Below are 24,017 nucleotides of genomic sequence, written 5' to 3' on the forward strand. Positions count from 1 at the left end.
AGAGATTCTGTTCCCCTGCTGGGCCTCTGGGGTTTGATTTGTAGGAGCCTTGACAAGTAGGCAAGCCATATTGGGTGGAGTGGGTTTTCCCGTAAACTTTGTGGGTTCTTTGCTTTCTGAGTGCAGGTAAACTGCAAGTTATAAGTTCTCTGGCACATTGTCCGGTATCTCCACTTCCAAGAATCACTCTGGTATTTCTCGTGGCTTTAATGCAGGGGCTAATGCCGAGCACGAAGGGACTGATGTCAGTGTCATTTTCTCTAATTACCTGGTTCATCATATGTGGTATGCTTCTTCCCCCAGAATCTGCTGACACAGTTGTTAGTTTTTTCCAGGGTCTGCTAGGAGGAGTATTTTGGAGTTCTAGCCTCTTATTTCTGAGGGGTTACTGGTCTTTCAGATTTGTTGAGTTTTGTCTTCAATCTGAATGCTTTCTGTTTCCTACAGTTTCTCACCGTTCCAGTCTGCTGATGCATCTGTACTGGGATTTCCTGTATTTCTGTGAATTTATGTGTATATTTATATTTCTTGTTAAATTTATTGAGATAGGAGGAGGGGAAAAAAGGTAAATTTGTGGGGTATTAACAATTTTGACCAAGACATCTTTTCTTTTTATACAGTTTTGCTTCTGCTACTTCTGCTCGTGCTGTTTCCCTTTAATCCCCCCTCTCTGTATTTATAGAGCTCAGATATAATTTGCCATTTACTTTTGTTATGTCAATGACATTGCTCATAAGGGTTTTTGGTTTGGAATGGTTTTGCCCTGTTCCGCCTGGAAAATACTATTAGGGAAGCATTTAGTCTAGTAGCTCAACTCAAGGCCTACGTTAAAAATTGGCTTCTACTACTACTTAGTAGCTGTGTCACCTTATGGAATTATGTCTCTAACTCTTCCATCCCTCCTGGGAATTGTGAATAAATGATAGCATCTGCCACCTCACGATCTTGTGACCAGTCAGATGGGAGAGTCAAGGTAAAACACCTGGAACATAGTAAGTCCTGAGATATTGCTAGCTTAAAAAGCTTAGACAAGTAAGTTCTCACCTGGACAGCTTCACTCAGGTGTGGCATTCTCTGTTTGTGTTGCCCAATGCCCTTCCCGCCTGCCGCCTTCTTTCCCAGACCCCAAGTGAGACTAGTGTTCCCCTGCTCTTCCCTCAGCCTTGTCTTTATCCCAATGCCATGGTGCACATCCCACAGTTTATTTCTGTTTTACTTAGTCGGGCAGTATCTCAGCCATTAGCTGTACTTCTGGTAGGCTTGTGATGCTTTTGTCTCTCCAGGTGAAATTGAATTAAATTAAGGCATTTCTTTGCTTGTAGGCCTTTACATTTAAAAATCTGTAAAATTTATAGTGGGATTCCCATTTCGCCTAATGTAGCAATCCAGATGGTCTATAAAAAATAGAACCAATAGGAATACACAAGTTAATGTTCAAGTCTTGAGGTAGAATTTCTACTTTAGGAAACCTTAGTCTTTGAGATTAAGGCTTTAAGAGATTGGATGAGGCCCACTCGCATTACTAAGGGTAATTTCCTTTACTTAAAAGTCAACTGATCGTAGCTGTTAACCACATCTACAAAATACCTTCACAGCAACACCTAGTGTTTCAGTATTTAATTAAATAACTGGGTACCATAGCCTAGCCAAGTTAACATATAAAATGAACCATGTCCCCTAGTGTATAGGCTCAACCAACGTAGAAAGACACTATCTGATTGGTTAAATATTCTATCGATAGACTTTAAGCCATAGACACAATGTCATAAACATCCAATTGAATATTCATGATTCAGGTTCTTAACAGCAACTTTGTTTTCAGCGACAGTAGAGCATGTATGGTGATGTGAGGTCTTTGCATGTTTAGCCAACTTGTCTGAGAAGAATGGTCTCCCATTTGAGTAAATATGACAGTTATGAATTGGGTCTGTTTGCTTCATGCCTATTTTTAGTGAAAAGATCTGTATATTGGCTGAATTTCAAAATTTTCATAAAGAACCTGGTTATTTAGAATTCAGGCCAAATGCACAGTTGTTACTGTAGAGGGGAAAGCAAACACTGCCTTCTGATTATTCAGTGTGCTCTGGGAAAAAAAGGATGGAGAATTCATGTAGCAAAATTATGGCTTAATCAATTCAATAACTGTTAGACTGATACACTTAGTGCACACCCTTGAGAATGAAACTAATGATTTCCCTTAACATATCTCTGGTGTATCCCGTTGCAGTTCATTTTCTCTGTTAGCCTGTAGAATTGCTTCTTACGTAAGTAAAGATTGTCACTTCTGCTTAAAATAGAAATCTGTTCTATGGACCATGGAACTGCTCTTTTTAAAATAGTGCTGTTAGAAAGCAAACAAAATGAATTAGAGCTGAATCAGCTAGAACTGTCATTTGATGTCTTTATGTAATTTAGCATCTGCTGTGAAGATTTTGTGCATACTCCCACCTATACAAAATATGGACCCACAATATTCAAAATTCTGAATACTATTATGTAACATCTAAAGAATCAAGAAAAATACATTGTGTCTTTGATGCCAAATTTAAATACACAGGTTATGTTTTCCTCCATTGTTAAAATTTGTTAACCTTATATGGTGTGATGAGCCTGTGCTTTGAGGGTGGTCAGTAGACTCCTGAGTGCACTCCATTCTGACCTTGGCCAGGTGAGTGAGCTTAGCAAGTGATGACGGCAGTGCTGACCATGGTCAGAGGGTAGTGGACATGACTGGGCAGCTCTGCTCACGTGAGGGTTTTGTTTTCAATCCAGCTGTGTTGGTTTGAAAAGTTAAAGTTTTTTATATATATGCATGTATATATAATTTTTGGCAGATACATTATATGTATATAATTTTATGTCTATATAAAGTGTACTTTTAAATGAATCCAAAGTCAGTTGGTATGAGTCCAAGAGAGGCAATCATACCTGTTGTGGTAGCCACCTAACGAAATAACAGATTTTGGGGGTCTTTAAGTACTTTTTGCCTTTGGAAAAGCTCCAGTAGTGTGGATGATGCTTTTTCAAGTGTTGTACACAGACTTTGGGAATTTAAGTGCCATCTTTTTAAAATAACAAGGAGCACTACAGTTTTGTTTTGTTTACCCTAGTGTTTGGCTTGATGTTGTATTCAGAACTGGAGAGGATTATGTTCTTATCTCTGGGAGGACTCATTCGTCTGTCTTGGAAACATCCATACCACCGAGCACAAAACTTTGGCAAGTGTTTAACGACTGTTGTGTGGTATTGAGCCAGCCTTCAGTGAGTTTGTCATCTAACTTTTAAAATTTTAGAACTAATTTCTTTCTGGAAAAGTATGTAGGGATATTGTCCCCTTGAATTTTTCCGCACTGTTGCATTTACTATCAGAGTTCAGTGATTTTGCTGCAAACCACATGCTTTTTTTTCCTCCTGTGGGAATTTAGGTGGTTTGCAGTTTTCTTTGGTTATGAACAACTGACAGTCGTGATCATATAACTTAGTGGTGGGATTGCCCCCTGCCAGGCTATGCTCACCCTTGAGTGGTGGTGCCGTCCTGCAGCTCCCACCAGGGTCTGCCAGTCTGACGTTGCCATTGGTCCACAGCTTTGCCACACACTCGACGTGGTCTGTAGTCCAGACCTTCTTAAATGTAGCCCAGCTGGTGGTGTGTAAAGGCACTTTTTATTTTATTTCTCTCATTATCAAAGAAACTAAATATTATTTCCTGTATTTAAGGACCTTCTGCATTTTCTTTTATAACTTCCATCTCTTTTTCTCTTGGATTGTCTTATAAATTTATAAGAGATATATTCTAGATCTTATATTTTATTGGTTATATATTTCCTAATTTATGTTTTATTTTTATATGATGTCTTTTAAAGAACACAACTTCTTTATTTTAATGGCAGAGTGAATTTATTTATTTTTCTTTGTACTGTTAACCTATTCAGAGGCCATAAAATATAGTTTTATTATCTACTAAAGGCTTGATAATCTTGAAATGGAATTGATTTATATAGAGAGTGGAGTGTGGATTAAATTTCATCCTCCTTCCCTATTTAAGTATTCAGTTATTTTTATCATTATTGACTCATGGATATTTGCTTTATCCTATGTATTATAATCTATTAATGTAATTTTTAATTTCTCAAATTGTCCTAGATTTGACCCCTTCAGGTTGCGAGTAATGCCCTTTCCATAAGTCCTCATCGTTTTTGAGCCCTTTCTTATTTTCTTGTACCATAAGATGTTTCAGGTTCATCTAATCATTTCCCTATTCCAGCTTTGCAACTAAAAATTTCTCTAAGTACTTCTCTCTCTTTTCTTTTAATTATTGGAAGGCAGCGTTTAGAAACCAATACCTGGGTGTCAGATGTGCTCATTGCTAAGGAGTATCATTGTCCTAAGTTCTCTCAGGGGAAAAACTGGGAGATTATTATACATGTGTACAACACGTAGATTATTATAATAATGTTATTAGATATATACATATACACACATACCTACATCTATATATTTATCTATCTGTAATCTACAGAAATATATATATTGAAAACCATGATATCTGCAATTCAAGTCCAACATCATAGAGTTGATTCTGGCCTTGTCCCTTTATTTGTTTGGTCTGTAGCTTCAGAAAACACAGTCAAGGTATTGGGCAGGCTCCTTTTATTCTGTGCTCTCCTAAGTGTGGTGATGTGCATTGGTGGTGCAGTTCATTTGTTTCTGATTGTGTTTGATTTTGAGTTAACCCTAAATGTTAGTTGATTTTAATTATTTACTTTTTAAATTTCATGAAACATTCCCATGGCTATAAATGTGAAAACTACATAAAAAGATGTGTTTGGAGAACTTTCACTTCCCCTCTATTCCTGTGTTCCATTCTCATTCCTCTAATTCCAACCCCAGTGGCTCCATGATGCCTATAAAATAAAACTCAAACGTCGTGTAATTGTCAGGTCCCACTGTCACCTCGGTTTTAGCTTGTTCTCGTACACCATGGTCAGGCTGCCTCAGATTTTTTGTTATTCCTCAGACTTGACTGGCTTATTTATGCCTCCAAGCTTTTGGACATTCTCTCTCTCTGCATGGAGTGATGGTCTATTCCCTCGTACCTTGCTCATCTTTAATTATTCAAAACCCATTTTAACTCGTACCTACTATATGAAGATTTCCTTTCCTTGCCCTACTCTCCTTACTTCACTTCTCCTACATTTATAAATAATAATTCTTTCCATAGCACCTGTAATATTGTGTAACTTTGATGACAGTTTAAATTATTGATGTATAGATGTATCTTGGCATCTAGTTCAGTTTCTCACATGTAATCAGTTGTGTGGGAAATGCTGTATAGGGAATGGATTTCAGTTCTTTTCACTTATTTATTCTTTATGCCTCTGCTCTTTATTTCACTCATGCTACAAGCTCATACTCATGTGAATCCATGTAATGTGATGCCCATGGGTCTTGCTGTCCTCAGAATTGTCATATTCTCTGCCACTTCTAATATATTTGCGCATAACCCTGGTACACATAATGGCTTCTTATGACCCCTGGAAAGTTACAGTATTCAGTTAAATTTTAGACCCAGTGTACAGGGACAAGATGACATCAAGGTATAGAAATGGTTTAAAATATGCAGGCCTAGAAAGTCAAGACCATTTTATATTTCAGGGTTTCCTCCTCGCTCAAAAATCTGAAATTGCCCTGGCTGGCATAGCTCAGTGGATTGAGCTCGGGCCTATGAACCACACAATCGAGGTTCGATTCGCAGTCAGGACACATGCCTGGGTTGCAGGCCAGTTCCCAGCAGGGACTCACAAGAGGCAACCACACATCGATGTTTCTCTCCTTCTCTCCTTCCCTTCCTCTCTAAAGATAAATAAATAAAATCTTAAAAAAAAAAAAAGCAAAAATTTTCTGCTCACTTAATCTTTTAGATTGGAAGGAATTGTACTGGAAATAAATCCCTTTTAACAGTCTTTTAAGAACCCTAGCCAGCTTTTAAAATGTCATCATTTTTGTCCACAGTGCAAGTTCAGTGACCTTTTAAATTGTGTTTCTAAGCTGTTTGTTACTTTCTAGTCTGTATAGATTATTCAGCAGATTATGTTAAAATGTAGGGATGTATTTCCACCAGTCTCTTAATCCACCATCTGTTACTCTCCCTCCCTCCCTGGGTATTGCATTCTCCTCCTGACACTCCTGTGTGTTCCATCTGATCACAGCTCATTCTCTGCAGTCCTACCTGGAATTCAGAACAGAGGGCTCGTTGCAGTGCAGACGTCACATTAAAGAAAGGGAGGCTTCATGATCGTGCCTTGTGAGGACACAAGGCTCACTGGTGTAGCTGAGTATCTGATGTCCAGGGAGAGTGAGCTGGGAGAAAGCATCTGCTTATAGAATTGGCCTGTATTCTTTGTTTATTAAAAAATAAAGTATTTTACTTTTTTATGCAAGTGTAACACGTGAAGACAAGTGAGTCCTAAGGGAACACTTTGAAGATTTTTTCCAAATTGAACATAATCATGAAACCACCACTCAAATCAGGGACTCTAGCCTCACCAGCCCACAAATTCCCCCATATACTCTCTCCTGGTCTCTACTATTCCCCACACGCAAAGGTAACTACTGTCCTGACTTAGTTTTACCTATTTTTGAACTTTATAACATGGCATCATGCAATATATTTTCAACATTATGTTTATGAGCTTCATTTGTATTGTTGCATTAAGTATAGTTCATATATATTCATTACTCTGTAACAATGAAACTACAGCTTGTGCTGGCTGCCTGTTTCTGTACATAAGGTTTTACTGGAACACAGTCACAGCCACTCATTTACATATTGTCCGTGGCTGTTTTCACACTCCAAAGGCAGAGGTGAATAGTTGTTGCAACAGGCAGAGAGACTTTACGGCCAAAAATATTTACTATCTGGTCCTTTGCAGAAAAAAGCTGACTGACCCCCAGATGTGTAGCATTCCGTTATATGAATACTCTGCAATTTATTTGCTACTGAGTGTTTGACTTTTTTGGATATTGCCGCATGTGTGTTTTGGGCTGCTGTATCTGGAGGTGCCTTCCTGGTAGGCAGTTCCCTAGGAGTGGCATTGCTGGGCCACTCTGCTTTATTAGACATTGCTGAGCAGTTTTTCAGTCCCCACTCCCACAAGCAGTGAGTGACAGCTGAATCCTGCAGATCCTAACACTTTGTGTCCTCAGACTTTTGTTTTTAGTCATTTTGATCAGTATGTAATTTGATGTCACTGTGGTTTTCATGTGTATTTCCTTGGTGATGAGTGAAGGTGAACGCCTTTTTGTGTGCTTACTCACAGTTTGGGTATCCATCCGGTTTGGGAGGCCTGTCCTTTTTTTATTGCTGTTTTATTGTCGTTTGCATGTGAATTCTTTATGTGTTCTATGAGGATATATGTATGGAAAAATATCTTTACCCTGACTTTCATCTTTATTTTTAAGGTGTTTTTTATTTTTTTAAATTTTCTGAACCTGAAGGGGATCAGGAAGTTGAGAAATGGTCTTTTCTCTGTCTGCCTGAAAGCAGGGCATACGTTTTCATTTTTAAAGGTGAACATACCTTCCAAACCAAAGAAAGAGAATGGTTTTTAACACCAGAAAGTGAGTCTGCATAACAGATCTTACTGACCAGTTTGTATCTACCATGCGTTTCCTATTCATCGTATCACAATTCATCGTCCTTAGGAATCCACGCCTTTTCCTTTGCCTAGTCAGTCACTCTCTAAAATTAACTGCCCTTTGTTGAAATGGCATGTAAGTCCGTGGATCTAACTGCCTCCTTGAGTTTGTGCTGCTTTTCTGTGGTATCCTTATGCATGTAAAAATATTCACATCAGTAAAGAAATAATGCCTTTCTCCTATTAATTTCTTTGTCAGTTTCATTTGCATGCCTCCAGGAACTGACCCTCAGAAGGTAGAGGAAGTTTTTTTCCTTCCCTACAAACTGTAACTAAAGCCAACAACACAGCTGAATCACTCGTACCCTGAGGGCAGTGAAACTAGACACGGCATTTGCAGATGCATGGTCAGTAGTTGTCCCCGGCCTTGTCAAGGCTCACTCCCCCCAGGAAACACCACAGCATCAATAGGTTTTTATATAAGTAAGTCCTGCTCAACTAAGACTGTGATTCGCTATATTGTTATTTGTTCTGGTGGCAGAGTTTTTATCTTCCATTTTTAAGTGTTAAAATCCATTCTAGGGTCTTAGAGTCCCCATTTCTAAGGGTGTGTTTTCTTAGCATTCTATATCCATGCTGAATATTCAAAAATTTTATTAAGATGCAGTATTAAATATTTGAATCAGAAATATGTACTTTTTGAGAACCATATTTCCTCAGATCTCTGAGATTAAAAATTTAGAAACTGAAGCTCATTTATCTAATTTTAGGTTGCATCAAATTGAATATAGTAGATATGTGTTGTAGGGTTAGCAGATGTGATTTTTGAGATCAGTTTAAGAATTCTGGTTTTGGTTTAATTTTATAAATAGCTTTCCAGAACAGTATTACTCAATTAAAATGGACTTTGTTTCTTTTGTTTTTTGGTGTTCAGATCTGCAATAGACCCAGATGACTTGAACTTGACAATATTTAGAGATACTCTAATACTACAGATACTTTTTCTAATTTCTAATTTAACCACAGCTGCTCACGTTTAAAAGGCTGGTTTGCCTTTTAAAAGGATAAAAGTTTTGTTATGTAACTGTTTTATTTTAGTGAAATTTCTTGCGTACTAACTCTTTCTATTTTAAACTATTTTTAACTTTTTATTTCTGTTTTTTTCAGGTTATACATTATTACTGGGGATGCTAATTGTCAAAATTTCTGTAGCCATGGCACAAGACTATAGTAAGTACTATACCATACTTCCTACAACCTACCTTCTTTAAAATGTGCTTTGTCTTTAAATTTCTCATTGGAGCAGTGGAAATTTAGAAACAAAGTTTTCAAAATCTACTTTTCTCAAAGGTTCAATTTATTTGGTCATCTGTATCTTGAATCTTTAGGCAAATATGCATATATATTGTGATAGTGGTAAACACAGTCTTGTTCAGGCTGTTCCCTATAGAATGGACATTAGGGTTGGAGCCATGTCATGTGTCCAGTTGATGCCCCATGTTACGGAGTTGAAGAAGTGACCGAAGCTCCAGGGCGGGCCTGTGATTAGAGGCGATCCGGCCCCATAATCCTATTGACTCATCATGGACCAAATATCAGTGAGTGTAGGGCACTGGCCAGAGGGATGGTTTCAGGAATGGTCCAGTAATTTTGTTCTAGGCTATGAGACTCCGAGGTAGGTCTGCCAGGAGTTTCTGGCAGAAGCCTTCTAATTAACAGAGCTACAGGGAGGGCCTGCCTCTCTCTCCTTCGGGATGGGATCCTGTGCCAGCGTGAGGCCTGGCGTCTCTGCAGTCTGAGCAAGAAGCCGTGCAAAGCGGACGGCAGAGAAGCCAGCCCTGGGGCCTGTCTCTCCTCCAGAAGTCCAGGCTTTTGAGCCAATACAATTCCTTTTTGATTAAGCCAGTTTGCATGGGGAGCCAGAACATCCCAAGTGATTCACTTAATTTCCATTTTATTTTTAGTAATCCATTAGTTTTCCCCTGGGTAATGTGGGAGTAATTGCAAAGCGAGGCAAAATAGTACTGTTAAATTAAACTGGCAGGGCTGTTGCTGTTGACTGGCACGCTCTTCGCAGCTAACAGTTAACAGGTAGTGATTTCGTATTCAAGGACAGGAGAATAGAATGTATCGCTTTTAGATATCCCCCCTCCCCTCGAAGGTTTTTCCTTTAATCAGCCCGCTTGGGCTGTGAATGCTGAACAGGGTTTGGGACTGTGCTTGAAAAATCATTCCCTTGCATAGGTGTGGACCTGTCCTTAGAATAGTCTGTATCCAAACTTCTATTTCCTTGTTTGCTTTTCAAAAATTAATGTGAATATTGCAAATATAGAAACTACATAGAGACTAGTGTAACAAATGTGTATGTGCCCTCCCACGAATGCTAGAAAAATCAAATGTTGACCGATGTCCCAGCACAATCCAAAGCCCCGGGGACGGTCCCCTCCCTAACTGCTGTGCCATTTTTTTGCCTCTGAGGTACCACTGTCCTGGTTTTGGTCTTTATTCTCCTCATGCTTTTGTTTGTTCTTTTACCACACATGATTTTTGCATGTTTTTAACTTCAGGCAATGTAGATACTATGTGATTTGTTGTTCAAAATCTCAGTTTAGCATAAATTCAGGGTCACGGGAAGAGGCTATAAATTTATTCTCAGAGACTTGTCCAGAGACTGGTTACGAGGCGCCTCAGTGATCTGCACTGAAATGAGTTAGATTTTAAGTGTTGGGTAAGTTTAGTCAACATATCGACAGCCGTTTATCTTTTCTTGCGGAATCCAGTGCCTGGTCAGCTTCTGAGTTCCCTTTCCGTCCGATTCCGCAGTCCTGTGCAGGTTTGGCACATGCAGGACACTTTCAGACCATCAGTGTGTCATCGGTGAGCTTTTCAGAATGTGTTGGTTGCTCTTTTTATTTAAATGCTCTATCCCTGCCGTGGTCAATATGCTTGCCTTTGGCAGACTTAGGAAAATCTATGCATCTTTCTGCATGCTGACAATTAGTTATGACACCTACAGAATTTACTTCTGTGCTTTCCAGATTTGTCCATTTGTTCCTTGTGCTGGCAGCAGTGGTTATAAAAGAGGCATCCACTCCTAGGAATAGACTGTGAAGTTTGGGAACACAGTACTGTGGGAGAGGAGAAAATAATTTTACTTCTACCCTTCTGAGCTCTTCTGGCCAGACTAATAATCAAATTCCCAAAGCTAACAGCGTCCAGCCCCTAAAGTCTCCTGGCTGCCTTGCCAAAACTGTGGGGGAGGAAAAATATTATTTCTCCTACCCTTTTAAGTTCTTCTGGCTGGACTAATTAATTAACATGAGACAGATTAACAGGAAAAAATGACCAAATTTATTTCACTTATTTATTCTCACCTGAGGATATGCTTATGGATGAGAGAGAGAGACACACACACACACACACACACACACACACACACACACACATACCCACATCAGTGTGATTAATTGCCTCCTACCTGTTCCTGAACTGGGGCTCAAAGCCATGACTTAGGTATGTGCCCTGACCAGGACCTTTGTGGTATATGGGATGATGCTCCAAGTAACTGAGCTGCCCAGCCAGGGTGAAAATGACCAAAGTTACTACGTATGTACATACAGGGGTTCCATATGGACAGGAGACTTGAAGACAGATCAGGCAGATGAGGCTTATGTGCCATCTGAGGGGTGAGAGGGGAGTTGTTCGGGACTTCAGAGGGCGGGAAAGGCATCCACATGGAGATAGAAAAGCAGATATTTCGTAAGTAAATGTTTGCTGGACTGTCCTTAACGGGACACAGGACTTTGATCAAAAGAGCTTTGCTGGGTTCTTCCCTATCACATAGTAGTTGCTATCAAACTATAATTATCTGCGATGATATTTTCCTTCTTGAAGCAAGTCCTCTATCTAAATTCTTTTAGGCAGTTAGGGGGGAGGTTAAAGGTTCTTTCTGAGTCTTCTGTTTCTTAAAAAATAACCAATTAAAAATAATCAACATTCCAAAAGGCATAGTTTTGGGTGGCAAACTCTGCTTTCCCTCAATACCTCGGTCACTTGGAAACCTCAGACATCTTTGCTGTGTTGTCATTTCCTTTTGTGCCCCAGTGTGAGCCTTGGAGATACTTTTGTATTATTCATGTCTGAAATGTGTCTGAAGTATTTAACTTCTGCACTGAAAAAACTCTTTTTTTTTTGTCTGCTGTTAGAGGAATCTTATTACTCCTTGTTCTTCTTTGGAATGTTGTTGTTGGAACTGGAGACCGAATAGTCACTTCCATTCAGAGATCATTAATTCTTTCACTTGGAGTACATAATTATAGATAAATTGCCAGAGAAAGACTGGTGACCATCGAAAGAGGATTTCTTTTTTTTTTTTTGGAGTGTTATCTTTGCCTAAATATTTAACATGTAAATAACTAAAGGCAAAAAAATTTTACCCCTTGACTCATATATCTCATGTCTATATTACAACATTAAAAGGAGGGAAACAGAAACATCTTTTATTGAAATCAAACTTAGTTTTTTGTGCATTGTGCATGCTGTTTGTTGTTGTTCTTGTTAAAATAATGCCTTTTTAAAATTTTATTTAAATGTAATGATTTTTTAGGCTTTTTCCCTTTAGCGTGGACCAGGATCTTAAATTAAAATGTTGCCAGTGTTAGAAGATTACAGCTGTCACGTTGAAACACTTACCCAGTGAGGCTGCTATGAAAAGAGCTACTAAATCTCTCCCACTGGGGTGAAACCAGGATTCAGGTAGTGAGTCGTTTTCGGCATCAGGCCAAATACAAATGCAGACACAAGAAATGTAAGATGTTTAAGCTATAATCCTGTAATATGTCTTATAGTCATTTTCTCATTTAAAAAATCTTTAGTGTTATGGGTACTTTTAAAGGGAAAAGGCCTTTTAAATTTTTTCTTAAAAAATCAGTTCAGTAAACTGATATTTTTTGTTTCTCATGGAATGACATCTTCATATTGATTTATTTTTTTATATAAAGGGATTTGTAGGCTTGGCTTGTTTTATACCTCAAAATGAAATGGTGCCTCTGTGGGGGACAGCCCACGGGCCGAGGGACTTGTAGACAGTGTGACTCAGGCCCTAACTGGGTCCTGCTCTCTGCTCTCTTGTGGATTCGAAAGTGCTGGCGATCGACAGTTTAGTCTGGGAAAGCAATATATGAGTCACCTGAATTGCCACAAATCATAGAATGCTGTTAAAGGTTTTCTACTCTCTATTCTGATTGAGGGGATTAGAAAGGGAGACTTGTTCTTTGAGTTTTTAAGTATTCTAGAGGGTAAGTACATACTGTGAAAAGCAAATGTCTTCCCTAGATGGAATGCAGAGCACATCGGACATTGTCAAGCAGTTCAGATTTTGCCCATCTGTGTTACCAGAGCCCTCTCCACTCTTGATAACCTTCTCTTTGTGAAGGAGGAGAGGACCGTTGCCTGTCTTCCTGCTCCAACTCATCCTGCCCCACCCCCACCATGTCTCTCAGAAAGGGGACCAGGGCCTGTCTTGCTGCCCGGAGACACAGCTTAACCCCCCACAACACTTTTGAGGTAGGGGGGACTTCTAGAAGTTTACAGTGTCTCTATTTTGCTTGCTCTAAGTTGTCCTACTCATTATTAATCTCTCCTGTTTAGGATAGACTTTTGATATCCTTTTCTCCCCTTTCTCAAAATGTTGGAACAAGAGATTTATTGAGCCTATTAGGTACCTGGCAATGAAGTGGGTGGAAGCCATTTTTTTTTCTCTTCACTGTATAACTTAACTTTGTTTCAGTTTATTTTATAACAAGACTTTAAAACAGTCATATTTATTCTGCAGTGGAGGACATGTATAAGTCATTTAGGAATACAGATAAAATAAGTACTTTTGTAGATTGAAAGTAACCCTTTTAATTAGCTTTTTCCCCTTTTGGGTTTTCTCTGATGGTACATTGAGGGGCCTGCCCAGTACTTAATGTCTCACTGTGTCTGCTCCAAAGAGAAAAAGACGAGCAGACTTACGCAGTCCATAGCACAAACACCAGGCTTCAACATGTAATGCGGTTTGACTTTTTAATACATGGATAAATGTTTATTTTCATACTGGAATATGTGTGAGTGGGCTTGTCGGAGGAATGCATCTTCTAACAGGAAGGAGAAGAAAGTCGTAGCTGGCTGTGCAATTTTGTGTTTTTCAGTCATAACTACTGTTTTGTGTCTGTGGGTAGATGTGCACAAGCATGTGGATTAGGTTGTCTTCTTTGGCATTGCTATTCGTTAGACATCGTTATTGTTCATTGTGGAGTTCATAAAAATCAGGCATTCAGAAAATAAAATTGTTAGTACACCTGCTGATTTAAGTCGAAAGATTTTGGAGCGAGTTTCTAAGAGACTGATTGGTGACGTATTTCCTATCAGGGAATATACCCTTGATACAATTCCTTATTACCCGGTTACTTAAGCTCTTTTCCCTGATATAAATTACAAAGACTTTCATATTAGCAATTTAGGCTGCTTATAAAAAGTGCCCGTTCACTAAGAACTGGGGTCCTGTTTGTGGTGAGGACTTGTGTGGTGTCCAGCTAACCTTTCCACTTCATCTCTGTTTGCAATTAGGAGCCCAGAGACCATGCTTCAGTACCGAATGCAAACTGCCCAGCCTTATTATCCTCAGTTTGCATATTGTGTAAATAATTGGGTCATTAGCCAACACCTAAACAGAGAGGCGTGACAGGTTTACCTTTAGTGGGCATTTAACATCACTTCATGGCTTTTAGATTACTTTGTGTAATTATCTCTCCCATGGCAGTCAGAGTCCCTCGGTAATGGGTGCAGCAATTGTAAGACTTCAACCAAGAATTGTGAAGTTCTTAGTAAGTGCGAACATATCTAAAGGAGTTTTTTGTTTGATTCCATCTTATCCCCTCCACAGCAGATGCCTTCTGACTTTGTGAAGTGGTGTCTCAATTTTCTGAATGAATGCTAATCTTTGATGAAAGCTTCCCAGCCTTATTTATTTTTAAACATTTCTTCTCAAACCAATTAAATAGCATTAGTCGGGTCTGTGGGTTTAGGTGCCCTGCTCTATAATCGGAAAAACTCGGATAAACGGTATGTGAAGATAGACCAACTGTCTCTCTTTGTGTCTGTTTGGCCCCATCCCTAACATTTGATATCTCCACTGTATTATTATATAGTGGCCTTGTTTGAAAGATGGAAATACCAGTGTCTATCTATTCACACTGCAAGAGTACAGAGCTTGTTGGTTGTAGAGATTCAGGCCAAGGTCCAGCATTCATTGTTGCTATCACTTGATCCTTTCATTGTATCTTGCTTATCATTTGGAATGACATCCATTCAGTTGTATTTGTTTGAAGCATCAAGAAAATCCCCCAAAACAGAAAACTGTACTTGAACAATAATTAAATAAATTTTAAAAAAAAAGAAAATTCCAGTTAACACTCTGTCTCCCAGCAAAATAACACATACCGTGTTTTTCGCACCACCCCCCCCCAATTTGGGAGGAATAATAGTTGTTAATGCTGCTGTTGAGTTCTGTTTACATTTACATTGGTGAAATATTATGTTATTTATGTTATTAAATATTTTACCACATTTCTTCAAAATTTTTTTCCTGTTTTCCTCCTATAAACCTAAGGTGTGTCCTATGGTCCAAAAAAATACGGTACTTGTGAAAATGTACAAAGGAAGATAAACATAAAGATGAAAATAAAACCCATTTTTAAGTTTGCCATCCATAGTAGCTGTTACTAACATTGGCTAGAAATGTATTCTCACAGAACACAGTACATTTCATTAAAAAAAGGGAAAACATCTCACACCAGTTACTAATAAAGACCTGACTAAAGGCGATGGCAGCCAGAAACTCTTAAATGCCTATACATCGTATGTAGTTAATATCCTGTAAATTTCAAGCATTTATTTCGATAGGTTGGGATTGTGTCTTCAGAGGATAAGGAGAGAGCCTCTTTAAAGAGAAGCTGGACTCTGGCCTGTTCTGGTTAGCTTTCATTTCCAGTGATTTCCAAGGAGAAATGTGTGTGTGTGTGTGTGTGTGTGTGTGTGTGTGTGTGTGTAAGTATTTTTTGTTTGTTTAAGTGAAACAGTCATGCAAATTAAGCTGCTATATAGAAAGAGTAGAGGAATAATATACTTCTAAAGAAATGTCTTCTGTTCCCCTGATAGACAGGAGAGGAAAGTCACATGACCCAAGGCTGCACATGGTAATTTCATGGGGTAATTGTAGGGCAGAGTCCCCGCTGGATTTTTTTAATACGGCGTATCCGTCCTCAGCCACATTCTCTCTGCTTCTTCCCGTGCTGGGATAGCTCCATAGGACTGAACAGGGCAGCATTGCAAAACTCATGGACTTCTGCCCTCACTCAGATCTCTGATTACCCTACTTCATGCTTTAATTTACAGTAACTTGGTTTTCTGTCTGGTTTTCAAATCATCACACCACAAAGACTCAAACAACAGACATCACCCCGGATCTGAAACTGTTTGTCTTTTGTGGTGTTTTGATAGTTTCTGGGGATTTGTTTGCGGACTTCCTTCTCTGAGGCTCAAAATAACGTTATGTGCCACAGTTTCCTCGGCTTCCAGTGGGCTTCATTTAGGCGTCTGTCCTGAGGGAGGCAACCTCCCTGAGCAGTGAGCACTTCCACCAACCTGCCAGTGAGGACCCCCACCCCCCACCCCCAGTTTCTTACTTTGAAGCTGTTGTGGAAACAGAACAAATGCTGAGAGTTTGTCTTCTGTCCTCTCTTCCCGGTAAAGAGTGTCAAAGTTGATTTAAAGGAAGTCTGCATTTTGTGGTACCATTTCGTTTGACACTGTGTTCCTTTAGATTTTCACCTGGAATTCTTTGGGAAGCTCCACCTGGAAGGGAGTGAGGATTTTTAAGCGAATGTGTTTCAGCAGCTGTTAATGTGAGCAGGAACACAGCACTGTCTCTGAAGACGCTCGGGCTGTAAGGCACCAGCTTGCTGGGTCTCACCTTTACAGCTGTGCTCTTTTCCATTGAGAGACGAATTTGAATTGCATCAGGCAATTCAAAACAGGCAAATATTGCCATGTTTTAGATTATTTTGTGTTTGTATTGTTGTGTTGAGTGTTGGACTGACTTGCTTACTTGTTAACTCTGAGTCATTGGTGTGATGGTACGTTTTCAGTTTTAAGCATCAAATTGAGAGTTTAGTATTTAAACGCTTAAATTAGAAAGCAAATTTTAATTTGCTTACAAAATTTCATCACTAATAGTAATCCTATCTTTTCTGCCTGTCTTACTAATGGGTAGCTTCACAAGACATTTAGATTTTGCACAGTCGTGTTCAGTAGTTCTTTAACTGCTGTATTTTTACCTACATTGGTTGTTTTCTAGCATAGTACTCAGATGTATCATAGTGAATTGTTCTCAGTCAGATATAAAGAACCTTTGTATTTGTTTATTTGTTGCTTGGACTCTTAGCAAGTTATTATAGTATCTGTCAGTGTTTTCTCATCCTGTGAAGTTTACTTCTCAGACACAAAGACAGACAGGTTTGTTGTTGTTTTACCTAAGAATCCAGTGTAATCTCTTTTTGGAAAGGATTTGGATAAGCCATTTGCAGTTGGTCTCCCAATTCTCATTCTTGTTCCTTCAAAGTGGGCTATCTTTTCCCTCCTCTGTCTTCATTTTCTTCTCCTTTTTGATAAAAAAGGGAGAGGAAGATGGAGAGGGAGAGAGAGAGGGAATGTTTGACCTTGTTCTAAGTGGAGGGTGGGAATAAAATTAAGTTCAGGTAAAGAATGAAGTGGTGGACCCAACCTGCAAAGAAAATTAGAGAGAAAAGAGTTCAAGTGAGAAATTTTTGGTCTAGGAGGTAAAACAGTAAAGGGAAATCGTTGACTCTGTCATCATCCCTTTAACTGCTGTGTGTTGTTGCTGACTCTACTCGCACCAGGCAGCTGCACTTTCTGACCAAGAGCTGAGGACAGCTTTTGAGCAATAGCTAACTATTCAGGGTTCCCCCCACTGCTTCCATAGTAGATGCTCAGTTTACAGAAAGTTGCACCGACTTGCTCACTTGTTGACTGCAGGAAAAGGAAAATAGACCCATTCTTCCTTAAAATAGCTGTTGTGATTTTTTTCTAGATGAATTCCTCCTGTATTAATTCTGTGAGGGATCTATAAAATAAATTGAATACTTTTTTAAAACATTGAACCTTCTTTCCTATTTTTACCCACTAGCAACTCTTTTTTTCTCTAGAGGAATGAGAAGTATGAGAAGTTATTTTCTTTTTTATTCTTTGCAGTAAAGGCATTGTAATCCTTATTGTATTGTTTCCATTACCTTTTAGTCCCCTTACTACCTCCTCCCCTCAGCAGTCACCACACTATTGTCTATGTCCATAACTCCTTTTTCCTCTCTGCTCAGTCCCTCCACCACTTAACCCTTCCACCCCACTAGCTGTCATCTGTTCTTCTTCTATGAGTCTGTCCCTATTTTCTTTGTTAGTTCACTTTGTTCATTAGATTCCATATAAGATTGAAATCATATATTTGTCTTCCACTGACTGGCTTATTTCACTTAGCATGATGTTCTCCAGGTCCATCCATACTGTCACAAAAGGTAAAATTTTCTTCTTTTTAATGGCCGAGTAGTATTCCATTATAGAAATGTCTAATAGTTGTTTTATCCACTCATCTATTGATGGGCACTTGGGCTGCTACCATATTTTGACAACTGTAAATAATGCTACAATGAACATATGGGTGCTTATGTTCTTTTGAATTAGTGTTTTAGGTTCCTTCAGATTTAATTCCAGAAATGGGATCATTGGGTCAAAAGGCAGATCCATTTTAAAATTTTTGAGGTATCTCTATACCACATTCCATAGTGGCTGCACCAGTCTGCATTCCCACCAACATTGCAAAAGGGTCCGCCTTTCTCCACATCTGCACCAGCACTTGTTGTTTGTTGATTTATTGATGATAGCCATTCTGACAGGTATGAGGTGATGTCTCATTATGGTTTTAATTTACATTTTTCTGATAATTAGTGATCCTGAGCATCTTTTTGTGTGTCTATTGGCCATCTATATGTCCTCTTTAGAGAAGTGTCTATTCAGGTCCTGTGTCCAGTTTTTTTTTTAATTGGTGGGGGGGTGGTTTTTTTGTTTGTTTGTTTGTTTTTAGATTTTATTTATTGATCTTTAGAGGGGAGGGGAAGGAGAGAGGGAGAGAAATATCAATGTATGGTTGCCTCTTCTGCATCCACTGCTGGGAACTGGCCTGCAACCCAGGCATGTGCTCTGACTGAGAATCGAACCTCGGATTTTTTTGGTTTGCAGGCCCACGCTCAATCCATTGAGCTACACCAGCCAGGGCCTTTGCCCAGTTTTTAATTGTGTTGTTTGGTTGGTTTTTTTTGTTTTTTTTTTAGTGTTGAATTTTGTAAGTATTTTGTAAGTTGTGTATATTAACCCCTTATCAGATGTATCAGTGAATGTTCTCCCATTCTGTGGGTTGTCTTTCTAAGTTTTTGATGATTTCCTTTGCTGTGCAAAAATGTCTTAGTTTTATGTAGTCCCCTTTGTTTATTTTTTCTTTTGTTTCCCTTGCCTGAGGAGATATATCTGATAAAAAAGGGCTATGAGCAATGTCTGAGATTTTGCTGCTTATGTTTTCTTCTACAGTTTTTATGGTTTTGGGTCTAACATTTAAGTCTTTGATCCATTTTGATTTTGTTCTTATATGTGGGGTAAGAAGGTGGTCTAGTTTAATTTTTCTGCATGTATCTGTCTAGTTTTCCCAACACCATTATTGAATAAACTATCTTTAGCTCATTGTGTGTGCTTGCTTCCTCTGTTGAATATTAATTGACTGTAAAAGTGTGACTATACTTCTTAACTATATTGACTATATTTCTTGGTTCTCTATTCTGTTCCATTTATCTATATGTCTGTTAGGGCAGTACTGTACCGTTTTGATTACTGTGTCCTTATAGTACATTTTGATATTAGTTAGCATGATTCCTCCAACTTTGCTCTTCTTTCTCAGGATCATTGTTGCTGTGCAAGGCCTTTTGTGATTCCATATAAGTTTTTGAAATACTTCTTCTAGTTCTGTGAAATATGTCATTGGAATCTTGATAGGAATTGCATTGAATCTGTAGATTGCTTTGGGTACTATGAACATTTTATTTTTATTTATTTATTTTTTTAAAAAAATATTTTATTATTTATTTATCTTTAGAGGGGAAGGGGGGAAGGAGAGAGGGAGAGAAACATCAATGTATGGTTGCCTTTTGTGCGTCCCCTGCTGGGAACTGGCCTGCAGGGAACCGGCCTGCAACCCAGGCATGTGCCTTGACTGGGAATCGAACCGCAATCGTGTGGTTCGCAGGCCCGCGCTCAATCCACTGAGCTACACCAGCCAGGGCTGAACATTTTAATGATGTTAATTCTTCCTATCCATGAACACCGTATGTGCTTCCAGTTATTTGTATCTTCTTTAATTTCTTTCTGCAGTGTATTATAATTTTCTGAGTACAGGTCTTTTACATCCTTGGTTAGTTTTATATAAATTTTTGAAATTTTTGTTCTATCTCTGTGGAATATGTCATTGGAATCTTCATTGGAATTGTGTTGAATCTGTGGATTGCTTTGGGTAATATGGATATTTTAATGATGTTAATTCTTTTAATCCATGAACATGGTATATACTTCCACTTATTTGTATCTTCTTCAGTTTCTTCAGTGTCTTATAATTTTGCTGTGTACAGATCTTTTTCATCCTTGGTTAGGGTTATTCCTAGTTATTTTATTTTTGAAGCAATTATTAGTGGGATTGTTTTCTTAATTTCCCTTTCTGTTAGTTTGTTATTGACATATAAAAATGCAGCCGATTTCTGGATATTAATTTTGTATCCTGCTACTCTGCTGAATTCATTTATTAGTTCTAGTAGTTTCTTAGTGGAATCTTTGCAGTTCTCTATGTACAGAATCATGTCATCTGCAAATAAGACAGTTTTACTAACTTCCTTTCCAATTTGGATATCTTTTATTTCTTCTTCTTTTCTGATTGCTGTGGCTAGGACTTCCAGTAGTAGTGTGTGGAATAAGAGAGGTGAAAGCAGACATACTTGTCATGTTCCCGATCTTAAGCAAAACACTTGCAGTTTTTACCTATTGAGTATGATGCTGGCAGTGGATTTGTTATATAGCCATTATTATGTTTAGCTATGTTCCCTCTATTCCCACTTTGCTGAGAGTTTTGGTCATAAAATGGTGCTGGATTTTATCAAATGCTTTTTCTGTATCTATTGATATGATTGTGTGGTTTTTATCCTTCATTTTGTTTATGTGGTGATTCACACTTATTGATTTGCAAATATTGTACCAACAACCTTGCATTCCCGGAAAAAATCCCACTTGGTCGTGCTGTGTGATCTTTTTCTTTGATGCATTACTGTGTTTGGTTTGCTAATATTTTGTTGAGGATTTTAGCATCTATGTTCATCAGGGATATTAGCCTATAATTTTCTTTCTTTGTAGTATCTTTATCTGGTTTTGGAATTAGGGTAATGGTAACCTTGTAAAATGAGCTTGGGAGCCATCCCTCCTCTTGAGTTTTATGAAACAGTTTGAGAAGGAGAAGTGTTAGGTCTTCTCCTAATGTTTGATAAATTTCCCCTGTGAAGACATCAGGTCCAGGGCTTTTGTTTGTTGGGAATTTTTTGATTACTGCTTTAATTTCACTAGGTATAATCTCTCTATTCAGATTCTCTGATTCTTCCTGATTTAGTTTTGGAAGATTGTACGTTTCTGTGAATTCATTCATTTCATCCAGATTGTCCAGGTTTTGGCATATAATTGTTTATAATATTTTCTTACAGTTCTTTGAATTTCTTTGGTGTCTGTTGTAGTTTCTCCTCTTTCATTTCTGATTTTATTGATTTGGGTCCTTTCTCTTTTTTTTCTTGGTGAGTTTGGTTAGGGGTTTGCCAGTTTTGTTTATCTTTTCAAAGAACGAGCTCTTGGATTCATTAAGCTTTTGTATTTCTTTATAGACTCTATTTCATGTATTTCTGCTCTGACCTTAATTATTTCCTTTCTTCTGCTCACTTTGGGCTTTGTTTGTTATTCTTTTCCAAGTTTCTTTAAGTGTGAAGTTAGATTGTTTACTTGAGCTTTTTCTTGTTTTGTTTTGTTTTGTTTTGTTTTGTTTTGTTTTGTTTTGTTTTGAGATAGGCCTATGATGCTGTGAATTTCCCCCTTAGGACTGCTTTCAGAGTGTCCCACAGATTTTGGATTGTTGTGTCCTCATTTTCACTTGCTTCAAGGTGTTTTTTATTTCTTCCCTGATCTCATTGTTGACCCTTTCATTGTTTAATAACATGTCATTTAGCTTCCATGTCTTTGCATGTTTTTCAGTGTTCTTCTTGTGATTGGTTTCTAGTCACATAGCATTGTGGTCAGAGAAGATGCTTGATGTCATTTCAATCTTCTTAAATTTATTGAGACTTGTTTTGTGACCTAACATGTCTATCCTAGAAAACATTCTATGTGCACTTGAAAATGTGTATATTATGCTGCTTTGGGGTGAAATACTCTGAAGATATCAATTAAATCCATTTGCTCTAGTGTGTTATTTAAGGCTGTTCTCTCCTTGTTGATATTCTGCTTGGAAGTCTGTCCATTGAAGTCAGTGGGGTGTTAAAATCCCCAACTACATCTGTTTTTCTGCAATCTCTCCCCTTATGTCCATCAAGGTTTGCTTTACATATTTAGGTGCTTTTATGTTAGATGTGTAAATGTTTCCTAGGGTTATACCCTCTTGTTCGATTGTTCCCTTTATCATTATGTAGTGTCCTTTGTCTCTTACAGTATGTAGCCTTCGTTTTGAGTCTATTTTGTCAGATACCAGTATTGCTACCCCAGTTTTTTTCTTTTCCATTTGCATGAAATCTCTTTTTTCCCATCCCTTTACTTTTAGTCTGTGTGTATTATTTGATCTGAGATGGGTCTTTTGAAGGCAGCATATATATGGGTCTTGTTTTCTTATTCGTTCAGCTACCCTAGGTCTTTTGGTTGGAGCATTTATGCCATTTACATTTAAGGTGATTATTGATAGATATATGTGCGGTGTCATTTTTGTAATGAGACTATTTTCTTCAGTCTTTTTCTTCCTCTTCTTAAAATAAGCCCTTTAACATTTGTTTCAGTACTGGTTTTACTGGTTTGTTAACTGATGTTAACAAACTCCTTTAGCTTTTTTTTGTCTGGGAAGCTCTGTATTTCTTCTTCGATTTTAAATGATAGCCTTGTTAGGTAAAGTAGCCTTGGTTGTAGGTCCTTGCTTTTCATCACCTTGAATATTCATGCCACTCCCTTCTAGCCTGAAATGTTTCTGTTGAGAAATCAGATGACAGTCTAATTGGTGCTCCCTTGTAGGTAACTACCTGCTTTTCTCCTGTGGCTTGTAGGATCCTTTCCTTGTTTTTAAGTGAAATAATTGTAAGACTGTATAAATGTAACTGTTCCTTATCTGTTAAGGAGTTGAAATTACATTTGGCCCCTGGTGAAAATGAGTCTGACACCCCTGCTCTCTTGGTAAAGGCCATGAAGTTCTTGGCCACATGAAAAATAACTCGCTTCTGTAATTATTGTTTCAGAGTCTCAGGCTCACTTCTCATTCAGCAAGACTATTTCTCTGAAAACTAGACTTGCAGCCTTTACTAAGCTTTTATATAGAATTCTGCCTTTTGGGGTGATTTAACTTTTTGCCCTCAGGCTTTTCAATTTGTACAAATTGATGTGAGGGACTTGTCTCAAGGAGAGATGTGTGCCTGGGACTACAGACAGTATAACTTGCAAGAAGAAATAACAGGAGGGGAGAGACATTTCCTTCCTCTTTCTCCCAGAGTGATCAGAAAGCAGAACGAATGTTCAAGTTCCCAAGCCCCTGTGGGGAGAGGGATGCTGCCGCTGCAGATACTATCAAAGTGGGCGCCTCATTCAGTGGGATGGAGCCTGACACCGCTTCTGCGTGGTGGCAGGACCTCATCACAGGTGCCTTTGCATTTCCTGGTCAATCTCTGCTTACTCTAAGGTGCTCTGAGAATACTGTGTCCTGGAGATTGGACACCTTGGAGTTGTTTCAGAACACTAAGCTCTCACTGTCAGCAGCTAGTCCTGTGCAGGGGAAGAGCTGGGCCGATTGCTGCCTGTTTTGCGAGGCTGCCTGAGCGGAGGGACATTTCTGGGCAAGTGTTGTCTGTTTTCTCCTTCCCAGTCTGTGTTGAAATCAAGTTCTGTGAAAGGCTGTGGTCAAGGTGACTCACAGAATTTGTTGTCAGCAACTTTTAAAGTTGTCAGTAT

At 38.6% G+C, this 24,017-nt stretch overlaps 1 protein-coding gene across 11 annotated transcripts in view; it reads left to right on the forward strand.

Annotated features, from left to right (window-relative positions):
• Nucleotides 1-24,017, forward strand: part of SIPA1L1 (signal induced proliferation associated 1 like 1) — a 330,234-nt gene that overhangs the window by 146,793 nt on the left and 159,424 nt on the right. For 10 of the 11 annotated variants that reach the window (XM_037127433.2, XM_037127485.2, XM_037127492.2 and 7 more), the window contains one exon: nucleotides 8,805-8,867. The gene's annotated coding sequence lies outside the window, so the exon portion shown is untranslated. Of the gene's footprint in view, nucleotides 1-3,110; nucleotides 3,262-8,804; nucleotides 8,868-24,017 lie in introns of all 11 variants that reach the window. The other variant, XM_037127445.2, reaches the window with a different exon arrangement.

This window comes from Artibeus jamaicensis, unplaced genomic scaffold (assembly GCF_021234435.1).
Source record: "Artibeus jamaicensis isolate MK-2021 breed Jamaican fruit bat unplaced genomic scaffold, CSHL_Jam_final contig_851, whole genome shotgun sequence".
Lineage (NCBI taxonomy): Eukaryota > Metazoa > Chordata > Mammalia > Chiroptera > Phyllostomidae > Artibeus > Artibeus jamaicensis.